Genomic DNA, 11792 nt, shown 5'->3' with positions numbered 1-11792 from the left:
ATTTTGCTTGGGTTTTTTTTTCAGAATATAGGATTGTGCCCCAAATTCTTGTCTGTCTGTATTACAACATGCCTGGCAGGGGGTGGGGGGAGTGACCTACATGCCTTGTGCGAGAGCGCGTTATTTGAGATTTCCTGTGTTTTTCGGATGTCTGCATGCTTTTCCTGGTCCTAAAGAAATAATTTAGATGATATTATTTAATTATTTCAAAGAATATTGTGCAGGAGGGAGGAGGACCATATGACCTCCAGAGGCCCATTCCAGCTCTATTTTCTATAGCTTTAAGAAAGCTGGTGGCTATTTACCCCTGTGCGAAAGGGTCGTCCTGGCAGCCTGCGGAGAGCCCTGCCCTTCCAAGGGTGGCATTCGGAGCTCTCCTCTCCAGGTTTGTCTCATTAGCTCTTTTCAGAAAATACAGAATAAATATAATCCAATCAGTTTGGCGTTCCGAGGCCCCTGGCTCAGCCTAGGACACTCCAGCTCAGTAACGAGAGATGCTGCTTCGTGACTCATTTCCTCTCCTCGGCCACTGAGTCACTGTCCATTCTTGTTGCTAAAAACTACCTGAAAAAATCTGAATGGATTCCCGGGCATTTGGTGTTTTATCTAACTTTAGATGGAGAAGGAGGCACTTAAGACACGGGGGTTTGTCGCCCCCTCCAAAACACCAAAAACTGTGTTGAAATCGAGATTTAGCAAGTGTGTTTGAAAGCCTGGCTTTAAAATGTACAGGTTTTCTTTGGCTGGTAGACCATCACTAGAAAAGGACTGAAACACAAATACAAGGACGTCAAAGGGGTTCAAATCTAGGCTAGAGCTGAAATTCTGTTTTATAGCTTGGACTTGTTTCCAGAGCAGACCAGAACTCAGATCTGGATTTAGAATACCCCCAGTCTTGTAAATCAAGTACCAAGTTCAAGTGTACAGTCAACCAAGGACCTTGACCTACATCTCCCAGCTGTGCCTAGCCATGGTTTACATGCCTTTGTGTAAAGCCCAGAAGCTGAGGTGGCCTTAGGACTGCTCAGCCTCTCCTGCTGGCCCACGTAAGCCAATCCACTCCTGGCAAGGGATCCAAGGTGTTTTAAAAGCAAACCCAGTTTATTACAAAACAGTGAGTTTTCTGAAACAAAACACTTCTGTTTATTTTAAGGATTATTTTTCTTCCTTCAATCAAAGGACTTTTTTATCGGTATTAAAGTCATCCTGTTTTAAGAAATTCAGATTTTTCTCTTTTGAGATGGAAACTAATTTAACACAATAAATCCCAGTATGCTGATAAAAATAGCTCGCTTGTTTAAACCTCTTCATAAATCCCAGGGAACCAATACCAGCATAAGCATTAACAGACTGAAGGGAACATGAACTTCATGTCTTCATAGTATTTGTTTCCTGGGATTCATGAAGACCATGCATCATGTATTTTTCCGTAAACTTAGGCTAGCCAACCCCCCAAATTCACATATTTTCATCCTTTTTCTTGTGTTTTGGTTATCTAATGTAATCATTGTGTGGTGATGTGATATGATGTAACATTGCTTCACTCAGACCTTGTATTTCGTGCCAGTAGTTCCAAAGGAGACCTCCCAACCTGCTTAGAGCAACCTGCCAGAAGGCAAACTCACTGTAGAGAGACCTTTATGTAGATGTCCTCTCTGCTCCCAAGTAAAAATGACCCCAGTCATGCGAGTTGTTGACCTGTTGACTTGGCAGTGTTCATCAACCCAACTGTTAGTCCAGAATAGTTTCTTTTGACTTTTTTACGATCTGGCAAACATTTGAAGTGACCAAAAGAGAGTTGGACCTGCTGTAGAGCTGCTGCCTTCTGCTAGATCTGTACTCCTGGTGCTCGTGTCTAAGCTATGCACAGCTGTGGCGGATTGTGGCAGCAACCAGGAGCTTGGGCTGAGGCCGTCGTTCACCCCTGTAAATTGCTACATCCCCCCTGGAATAAACACACAGACCAGATTATTACCATAAGTAGGCCCATTATGTGAGACAGCTAAAAAATTAGGGGAAAACAAAGCAAAACCTGGCTTCATAAAGTCTGTTTAGTAGATTTTGCTAGAAAATGCTGGCAACACAAAGATTTTATTTGTGTTGTTTCATAGAGATTGTCTGAGATTAAATGACAGAACCTGAGCAAGGACTGATGTGTGTGCTTGATTTACATCTGCTCTGTCCAAAACGATCTTGATGTTCGTGTGCGAGTTTAAATGTCCTCAAAGTCTTTGCAGAAGCAAGTCCCTGAAAATTAGCTTTCAGATACGTTTCCCCAGAGCTCATAGATATTCAAATCGCTGTTATTTGGCTTTGCTCATTATAGGATGCATCCTTCTCTCCTGATTAAGAAGTTTGAGATATGTACAGTCAGAAAAGCACATATAAATGAGATTGGTTTATGAGTTACCGGACCTCAGTAGCCCCTGGTGATTGATGCAGTCTTGGTGTGGTTTGTGTGGTATCTCCACTGCAGCCGCTTGGAGCTGTCTGTACCCTCCTTGCGTCTCTCCTTCCCTCTGGGAGGGAGAAGGACCATCCCTGGGGTCTGAACCTGGCTTCTGAATTTCTGCACTCTTTTAAGTTTGCTTTTATTGGTTGTATTTGAGATGCGTCATGAAGCAACTTAGTAGTGGGGTGTTGAATATTGCTGAATATTGGGGCTTCTTCATTTGGTTTTAGTTCTTTAGCTGCGTTTTAGTTGTCTTTTCCATCATTTAAACCATATTAAAATACAATGTATGTTTTGTATCAGAAAATCAAATGTTCCAAAGCAATTTGAAAACTAATAGCTATCAGGAGCTAAATTTCAGTCCGCGAGCAGCCTGGGGGTTTGCTCTTCTTGCAGACAAGTTTTCAGAAAACTCTGTGGGTAAGATGCAGAAAGGTTGCATCATTGCCACAGCTCTGGCTGGAAAAAAGTGCTATAAGAGCAGAGTCCTGTTGCTTAGCGACTCATGAAAGATAACTAACCCTTTCCCAGTGCTGCCCAATATTTGTGCGGAAGCCCTCCCGAGGCATCTTTCGGGACAATAATTGAATATGAAGAAACGACTCTAATATCTCTAGCTACTGGATGTATTGATTTATTCATCATTAACGTCAAATGAAGGACCATCTTAATCTTGCCATTAGTTAGTGAAGGAGATCGCTTAATAAAAAGTCATTCTTCCATAGTATGACATGCAATTATTGTAAAGGAAGGATCATATAATTACAGTAAAGATGGAGTAAGAAGTAATTAAAAATAATTTGGGGGGGGTGGTGGTTAGCGCTACTACCGGTATTTCTTCATATGGGCTCAAGTATTTCTAAAACTTCTGCAAGGTTTAAAGACTGAGTCCATGTATTGACATTGCTCTTGCACAGGGTGCCTTAAAGTGGGGTTTGGTAGCAACAGTAGTTAGGGAAGTTCCTCGCCTCTCATCTCCTTCCAGTGCAACAGGGAAATTAGAAAGACCACTTCAGGCTGAAAACACTCCTTTTAATTAAAAATGGAATTAATCTCTGAGGTTGATGGGCTGAAATGTTTCAGTTTTCTTCTTCAAAAGGTGCCTGAAATTCAGCAAGAGCTGACAGGCAGGAATGTGTGGGTGTGGTGGCCGCGTTTGGGTTTACGTGGTGTCGCCCTTTTGCAGGTACTACAGTGCAGAAATTTTTCATAAGGTGTTACTAACATGTTCTGTCCCTCAGATTGATGTATTTTTCAAATGTGATCGGTTTGGATGGTGTTGACCTCATCCAGCTTGAGCTGTCTTAAAAATCAGATGTGGAGTCAGCCTAGCCATCTAGGGTCAGAGCCAGAGGAGGAATTCTGGTGGGTCGTTCATTACATCTCTGGAACATATCTTTGGGTGGGCTGAGCCGCCTGGGTTTGCCACCCCTTGAAAGCAGCCTGGAAAGACCATTGCAGTCCGGCCTCGAGCGGACGCTAGGCGAGATGAGGCCAGCCCTCTGGTTTTAGTGGTGCCTGGTGGAGCGTTATTTCCACAAGGATGGCTTTCTGGTGTTCAGGCTGCTGCTTAGTAACAGTGACAGAGCAACATGGCCTTCAGTTGCAGCGGTGGAAAAAACCCTCACGTGGGAGCAGAGGTTAAGGCATAGATAGAGGATTTTAAATTGGAGTGGCCCCTCTTTGTGAAATTAGCTGGTAATAAAGGCAAGAATTCCCCTGAAGCAAAAAAACACTCTGGGTTTCACCTCTCCCCCTCGCACTGTTCCTGCAGTAGCAATTAGTTTCTGTAACTATTGGCCCTCAATTCTGGTAGCTTGAGAGTAGGTGGGGGCTGTTGGCTGCTGAGAACACCGCTGCGAACACATGAATCTCTGTGCAGCAGCATCCCCAGCAGCTTTGTGTATCTATCGGCTGTCATTACCAGAGAAAACTATCTGAGCTAGAAATATTTTGTATTTGGCAGCGTTGAGGTTGTGTTCTCCTCTTGTTTGCAGGCAGGTTGACTCTGTGACCCTAGCAGAGACCTGTAAGGCGTTAGAATCCATCCAGATGACAACTTGCCACTAATACAGCCTTCCCCATTACATATCTGAATGCAGGCCCCATGTTTCTTAATCTGTCCTTATTCAGTAGTATTATGTGTGCTCCTGTCAGGCAAGTACAGAAACGGCTGGAGATCTTGTTTCCCAAATGTCTTCTCCTGATGCATTTAAGACTTTCGGCTCCGGAGAGCAGCCCGTGTCGTGTTCTGCACTACTGCTTCTCCTACGAGTCTCCATGCCACCGAAAGATCTCAAGGGAGATGAATACCGTAACAGAGGCACGAACCAAAGCAGAGAGTTCTGAATTGTTAGGCAGATTATTTACTGCTGGTTTGAACACGGTTTTTCAACTCGCCAGCAGCAAAAAAAAACCCCACTTGTTCCACCAATATCTGAGCTGGTTTCTTTCACTGCTGTAAGTAAGGAGACGGAGCTTGCAAACTGGGACGTTTTGGCATTTCTCTAGGATGGATGGGTTTGACTTGTCTGAAATGCCATTTCTGTTGGCGCCTATCAGAGGAAATGCCCATTTATCCTCCCTCATGCTAGCCAGAGTGTCACGCAGTGGGGACAGCATGTGGTGTTAGCTGCTGGCACGCGTTCATCATGCGAGCTGGGGCGGTTCGGCTATGGGCGAGTAACCCTGCGCCTGTGCTTCCAGTTTCGTTTCTGGGCAGAGACCAGCCTGGGAAACTGTAAGATAAGTGCCACATACAAAAACAAGTCCAGCCGTGTGTGGTCCAAAGGAGAAACAAGAGGCACAGCACGGCTCCCGGGGACAAGGAGGGATGGGGCTGAAGCACCAGTGCCCCAAGGTCTCCGCTGAGCCGTGGGGAGGGGGCAATGTCCTCCTCTTGTCCCCTCTCTCCCTGCCTGCTCACCAAGGCTGGAAATCAGACCCCTGGCACCGCTCAGCACTGATAGGCACCCCGCGGGGCAGCAAGCCTTCACACCGCGTGCTCTTCCCTGGCCAGACGCTGTGTTTCTGTCTTCCCCTTGGCGTGTCTCTAGTTTTCACAGTGTTGAGATGCTGGAACTTAATAACGTGCTTTTAAGGGAAACAAACGTAAGCCAGGATTTTTGCGGGCAGTAGGGCCGTAGCGACGTAATATGTGTGGATGAATCTGGTTGCCGCTGGGGGAGTGCTGAGGATTTTTTCTACCTTTCTGATTCGGGTTTTGTGTGTAGCTGAAGGGCTCGTGATTTTGAGGAGCGGTGTGGTTTTGTCTCTGTAGGAGAGCCTGCGCTCCGGACAGGTTGTACCTTACTTTGGTACTGAAACGTTAGAGTAAATGGTGCATCCTGGGGGCGGGGGTGAGTTTCGGGGTGAAGGGTGGTCCAGGGGCTAAGATGCTTCTGTGGGCGAGGGCAGACTAGGATCAGTTCTGGGTCCCCCGCAGACATCCCGTGTGAGCACCTCAGGTACCTTGGGCTTAGAGTCTCTGTGAAGCCACGGCTATTTGTGAAGTAACGTCCTCTGCTCTCCTGCACCAGGGAAGGAGTACTGCCGAGGGGAGAACGCTCAGATACGCCGGTGATGAGTGAGGGGGATGTCAGCATTGGAGAGCAAGCTGGGACCTGCCCCAACCCGTCTCCATACGCTCCAGGGTAGGTGGACCTGCTCTGGTCCAGCACCCACAGAGCTGTGTCAGCACCGTGCTGCATCTGTCGCTCGGCAAATACACAATGTACCTGCCCATGGGGATCAAATTCACATAAATTCTTTAATTTAGGGGGGGAAAAAAATCTGAACATGCAGATATTCATTAAGTCGAGAGGCGCTTCTGCCATGTGAATTGTGAATAAAAAAATGGCACATGAAATTCTAGTTGATAGAATGGGGAAATAAAAGGCAACTAATCTAGAAATTATTGATTTTTTTCTTTTTTCTTTTTTTTTTTTGCTTTTACTTCGTTAATGTTCAGCCATCCCTAGCTGTTCTTGAATGCAGTTGCAAACGCAAAATGCGAGACGGGCAATAAGGAGTGTCTGATCTCGTTCTAACATCCTTTAATTAGTGCAGAAAGTAGCCTGTCGACCATATCTGAAGTGGAAGGGCTGCACACCGACGCGTTCACCGGGATGAATTAATATGTGGTTCCAGGTGAGGCTGTTTCTTTCAGTGCTGTCAACAGTGAGCCCTGGGGAGTTTGTTCTTCCCAAGCGGATGACAGCTCGTGACAGATTTCTTAATATTCGTTATGGTGCTGATGCCTTTAACTGTATGGCACATCAGGAGAAAAAGATTCACTGCTCTGAATAGCTGAACCTGGCCTTTTTGTTCTCACCATTTGAGTTTAATAGTATAGCTTAAAATGTAAATAGCCTGTGATAGGAGGTTATCAGAAGCTCTTTAGTTAGACTGTAAACTGCCATCTTTTAAATGGCTTTACATTCATCATGCTTCAGAGCCAGAATGAACCTTAATGCCACAATGCTGTAGAACACCGAAATTTTTGTAGGTAACTTCCGTACAAAACCATAGAAAACTGTTTTAAGGCGCAGTACAGGAGGCTATTCTCATTTTTCTGGGTTTTTTTGAGCAGTTTTCTATCCTGTGAGTTGTTACCCTTCCTACCCCCCTCAAAACCTAATGAAAATTTTATGATATTTTTCAAACTAAGGGGGCCTCACAGTCTTGAATGCCTAATGGATGGGCAGGGAAACTTGTCTGTTCTGCAGAGAAAGAAAGGGGGAAGAGGGAGGCAAAGTGAGCTGCTGAAGTCCCTGCAGGAAATCCCTGGCCGATGGGGTAAGACATGCTCTTGGTTGCCCTGCTAGCCCACGGGGCCAGCCTTGCTCTCAAACTGGCTGTTTGGACCTGTGTGTCGCGCATCCCTGTTGCTGAAAGGAAGGGTCTCTGCTGCCAGGAACAAGCCCCCCCCTCCCCCCAAAGCAAAATGCAGCAAATTCTGGAAAGAGAAAAGCCACAACTTTGGGCGGCTGTGCCTTAATATAGTGCAATACTGACAGAATACCAACTTTTCCACCCAGGGAGATCTCTGGGTGCCCACGCAGCCTCTGCAGCCATCGTGGTAACATGACAGACCGACTGCTGCTGCGCTCTCCTAGCCGGCAAAAAAAGGAGCAGAACCTGGAGCCCCGTCATAAGCTCACTTTGGAAACAGCAAGCGGTCATTATGTCTGGAAATCTTCATAATCTGATTTATTTTCAGTGACTGGGTAAACATATTGCTGTATTTCGTACTGCAAAGGAGAACCTGCTTTCTCTCTAGTCTCTTGTAGGCTGCCAAGCGTTAGCAGAGACCTACTAAAAGCAACTCTTAGCAGTGTTTCTTTCCACTGGGACGTAGATCACTGTGGAAGGATGGTTGTAGGTAATAAGGACTGTCTGTTGGACCTTAGACTCAGAGCCACTGCACACAGGCAGAAAGGCTATAATCATTGCTTAGTGTCTTCAAAATCTCCATCCAATCTGAATCCCTTGGCTGGGATGCGGGTGAGTGTTGATGGAGAAGAGCTCTATGCTTTGCCTTCAAACACTGGAGAGCATCTTCTATTTGTCCTAGCAATTATTTCAAGGTTTTCTAGCCCAATAAACTTGAATTGCAACGCAAGGGTTGAAGATAGTGTTTTGCAACCATGACTAAAACTGAAAGTTAGGTACCTTTTCACAGATACTATAGCCATCTCCATTAAAAAGGCTTCCCCCTCTGGCTCCAAGAAATTCCAGGTGATGGTAACAGAGGTAATAGCCGAATGTTTTGATTCTGTCTAAAAGCTAATTTCTGTAGTATGAAGAGGGAGAAAATGCTATGGAATCACATAGTTCCGGGAAAGTACCTATATAACAAATGCTATATGGTGAGAAGGAGGCTATCTGCAGGTAAAAGGTTATTATTATTGAGCAAGATCAGAAGACACCCAGGAAATATACCACTGAAAGTATTTGATGGTAGACAAAGATGGTCATCGAAACCAAAAGTCTCACAGTTACAGATATTCAGTGCACTTCCTGTGATCTGGACCACCTAATTCCATCTGATAAGCATTACCTTTAGTTCGGGAGCGCTTTTTCTCCTCCTTTCATTTTCCCAGCCCATTTGCAGCAGCATGTAATGGCAGAGTGTATCTTAAGATGTTGCGCAGGGGTTTATGTCCTGCGATCCTGGCTATCGGTCACAGCTTGGAGCATTGACAATATCCAGTAATGAGGCAGTGCCATGTCAGATACAACTGGATGAGTTATTTGTAGCAAACAACTGATTTAATTTCTTTCCCTCAGTCCCTCAATGATCCACTGTGAGGTTTTGACTGCCGGAGATCTGCGTGTGTGAAATGACAATGACTGTTTTATGCAAATAGGTTTCATGCTCTGGATTGCCTATCAGCTATTCAGAGAAATTATTTCTCATTATTTGCTATTTCGGCTGAATGACAGGCCTCGCAAGTCACGGGGCATTGAGTCTGATCCCTGAATGAACATGGAAATGCACATGGAGCTTTCACGATGATCTTGCAATAGGGCCATATGCCTGCTCTGAGCATAAACCCTGATGAAAACCCATTTGCCGTGCTTTCCTCTTCCATACCACGTTCTTCTCGATGTCTGTTCATTGCCAGCAAGGAATGGGAGTGCTGCCTCATCTGTAGGGCAGTCAACTGCTTGTCTTCAGATGCAGCTTTGTGAGTACTTTTTTGGCAGCATTTTCTTGGTTGTAGGTGCTCATTGGTGCAGGAAGACGGGGTTGAATGTACAGGCAATGTGGTAGTGGTTAAGGGGTGACTTGGTATGGGTTTGCCGGTGCCATCACAGGTGGGTTGAGCCAAGCCATGACAGCGGGTCTTGGGGACTGTCCCTGCTCCGGCGGGCAGCCACCGGCGCAGCCGGGCTGCAACACTCCTTCAGCCCAGGCTTCATCTCTGCCTGGGAAGCATCAACATTTTCTGCGTTCCTTATGCGTTTTTTCAGCAGGAGATTGTACACGAGAGCGCTACATCATTTGTGACAGTTGTAGCTGTAAATAGGAAATGATTAATATTTCATGATTATTTTTCTGTAAGGCATGATTCTTGGGAGAATGCATCAGTCTGACTTGCTGCAGAGAATGAGCCTGCCTTGCTCAGCTTCAAATCAAAATGTGGCCAGGCACCGCATGCTAATATACCTGTATTAGAGGAAAACTCTCTGCCTGTCTGACTAATGCTCTGCTGCCAATGCGTCAGTACAAAAGTGAACCACTTATGTTTTAGAAACTTCTGTTTCACTCGTCAGTCTTGTAAGTTAGCTGTCTTTCTGCCTTTGTCTTGTGCACCTTTAATCTAGGCTTTAAAATAGCGCAGGAGACTGTGAATATCCACCGATTGCATCGATTGCAAAATCTTTGATTCTGATGAAAATCTTTCCTTTTTTCTTATTTATTTATTTTTCCCTTTCTTGAGTTGTCAGCAAACCTCCTTAAAATATTTCAGGATTGCTCTAGAGAATACCAAACAATTGGTCAAGGAAACGTTCCTGTATCTGTAATGCAACTTTTCTGAGGAGGCAGCTATTCAAAATACCTCAGGGTAAAATATATTGGCAAATATCTTACAGAACTTTTGTTCTTATAATATTAATAGGACGGTCCCAGAGCTATGGTTAATTGGCAGCTAGGCCACCAAGACTTTGACTTATGCCCCGGACTGCTCACAAGAAGGTCTACAGGAAGGTCAAGGAAAGGTCAGTAAGAAAAGTGCAATGGAAGCTACTCTTCTTTCTTCTCTGCAAGTCGTTCTGTAGGAGATTTATGCCATATTGTAGTAGGACGCTGGTAAATGCTTCAAATCAGAATGAAAGAACCAGCAGGACAGGCATGTACGTTCTATACTTTAATCTGATCAAAGTCAGACCAGAAGAAAATGAGACTAAAAGATGATGTATATTCCCACAGACTAGTATAATGGCTTAATCCTTGTGCAGCAATACTGGAATATAAATAATTCACTGCAGATTCTGCTGGTCCCAACCAGGGCTTCATTCTGTTAGACACAGTAGAGAATACTACAAAAACACGATGAAGGAGAGCTAAGATTGCAGAGAAAACAGATGTTAGGAAGTGTCAGCATTAAGGTGGTCTGTGAAATGTTAATTTACCCCTCCCATGCAAGTGCTACACTTGTTCTTAATTACAGTCATGTCTACCTGCTCTGTCTGTACAATGGAGAGGATATACTTGCTATAACCAAGCAAAACAAGGACTTCTGGTTCTTTCTAGGATGCTATTTTAGAGTTGGATTTGTTTTTATATCACAGCTGTTGCAGATTTTTTAAGGGCTGTTGGCAGAGTCTAAATAAGGCAGAAGGAATGTGTAGGAATGGCAACTGCTTTGTAAGACAGCTCTACGTTCACAAGACACATGAAAATAAGTTTTGGAGAGGAATGATTTACACCACTAGAAGTACTTTGAGACCTCATTGAGTGACAGGGTCGTCTCAGAACTTTTGTCTGCAGTATCCAAGGATTCAGGGACTTAGAAAATTACATAGCCGAATTGCTTTGCTTTTCTGGCTAAAAAACCTGATAAAACAACCCCTTTGGGGTGTGTATAATTTTCTGCATGTGTAGGTATACGCTATGGTATTTGATGATCCATCTTTTTTAAGCTAATGCAGCTGATGTGTCAGGCAAGACTTGCTCAGCATTATTAAAATTCATGCTGCTTTATGAATTTAGGACTTAGATATCAGCACAGTGCAAAGTATGAATTCAAAGCTACTTCGGAGGTCAGAGTAGTCTTCAGATGATATGGGAAGATACCGCATTTATCAGTGGATTGTGGGCCCCTTTGTAGATGTTGCTTTCCATGCAGCAACCAAATTTGCAGGCTTGTTTTATGATCTGTTTGCCTGAAAACCATTGTTGTTTGTTTGTTTGTTTCTTGGGACCTTTTCTCTTAAAGTGTCATTGTTTGGCAAAAGGAGTGGTCGGACCTGGTTGTGATGGTTATAAAAGGGAGGTTGTTTGGTTTGGTTTGGTTTTGTCTGATGCCACTGGCACAGAAAAGCCTCTGCGGTTCTCTTTGTTTTCCAGGGTAAGACTGTCTCGGCGCTGCTGGCTGTCGGTAGCTGGTCTCTGAGCCCTGGCTGGCTAAGCAGCTGTGAGAACTAACAGCATAAACTTAGAATTAAGAATTGTCAGTAGTAATTAAAAATCATGGTTAAGGGCTCTCATTCAGCAAACACTGGCTGCTGCTCAAAGCACTTAGGCATGTCTTTAATTTTGTGCGTATTCCAAATGTATTCGGTCTTACTACAACCAAAGCATATACTTTCAATTTTATTGTTTTACTGC

Source organism: Larus michahellis, chromosome 6 (assembly GCF_964199755.1).
Source record: "Larus michahellis chromosome 6, bLarMic1.1, whole genome shotgun sequence".
Classification (NCBI taxonomy): domain Eukaryota; kingdom Metazoa; phylum Chordata; class Aves; order Charadriiformes; family Laridae; genus Larus; species Larus michahellis.
Note: the sequence above shows the minus strand (reverse complement) of the source record.